Raw genomic sequence first — 1386 nt, 5'->3', positions numbered from 1 at the left:
GAACACAAGAATAAAGGGGAAAAATCACCACCATACTTTTGTACATTACTAGAAAGTGTCATGGCCTGTAGAGAGCACCAGTGTCACTGTAGGTCCATGGTAAAATAATTTGTCTAACATGGGTCTGTGGATGAGCATGTGTGTTCCACTGGGACACAGCAATCAAAAAGTTGCACTAACGAGGTAAAGACACTACTGCAGAAAGTTATACTAGCAAATCTCTGCTTGTAACATTCATGTGCTGGTAGCTCTGCTTAGACAATATTGGTGCATACCTGCTAGGAGGACACCGCTGGCAGAGTAATCACTGCACCTAGTCGATGCCGCTTAGTAACTGACCTCAGTCACCTGGGCTGGTAAGGCTGCACCGTGTGGTAGCACCCCACTGCTGACCACATAGCCAGAGCTGCCATCAAGCACGGACGGCTCCTTCTCACAGTAGCCGGCACCCTCCTGCAGCAGGGTGCACACTCACAGGGGCCAGTGTGCTGCAGCCCTCGACAGACCTCTGCATGTACATCCTTTGACATGAACAAGAAACACAGCACGGCCACCAAAATGGATCCCTGCACCCCCAGCCAGCCATGTGATCAGGTAGAAAGTCTTTGTCAGAGGAACACTGGGGAAGAGGAAAGCACTGGTGGGGTGACTCCCTCCTGAGAGCTGATCTTACACTGTTGGCAATATTAAAGGCAAACAATGTTCCTGCCCAGGAGACAGGTGAGGACTATGTCAAATGCAAGAGAACACAATGCAAGCAAATGCAGTTCAAAATTAATGCTTCCCATGAGTGCACCACCATTCCCTACATGCATGGGCTGGGAACAGAAATGACCCACCTGAGGCTCCACAGCCATACCAGGCCCAACACTTACCCCAAAGCACGTGAGCCCAGTATTGCACAGGGATGACCCACGTTTTCTGCAGCCTGCAGTCCTTGGAGGAACTGTGGCACCTGTACCACGTTGAGGGCTCCCCAGTCCCATGCACCGGGGACTCCGTTGTTCCCATGCTCCTACTCAGCCACTCCACAACCTCTGCCCTTGTTGGTATCAACACGCAACACCAGGATGGCGCACACACCGCCTGCGGGGGCTGTAACACCAGGCAGCACGGCTGGATCATGGCATCCTGTTCGGGAGCAGAGCTTGCCTTAAGGCCCCCGTAAGGATTAGGAAACCCCAGCAGGGCACCTGCAGGACACTGGGAGCTGCTGGGCTGCCCCCCCCCCCCCCCTCCCCCCCCCCCCCTAAAAAGCCAGCACCCGGGACTCAAGGGGGGGCACCCCAGCAGCGGGGATGTGCCAACTCCGGCGCCCTCCGCACTGGACGCAGCCAGGCAGGCAGGCAGGCAGGCAGGCAGGCAGGCAGGCAGGCAGGCAGGCAG

The sequence above is a fragment of the Oxyura jamaicensis genome, chromosome 23 (assembly GCF_011077185.1).
Source record: "Oxyura jamaicensis isolate SHBP4307 breed ruddy duck chromosome 23, BPBGC_Ojam_1.0, whole genome shotgun sequence".
NCBI classification, from domain to species: domain Eukaryota; kingdom Metazoa; phylum Chordata; class Aves; order Anseriformes; family Anatidae; genus Oxyura; species Oxyura jamaicensis.
This window is presented reverse-complemented; position numbering follows the sequence as displayed.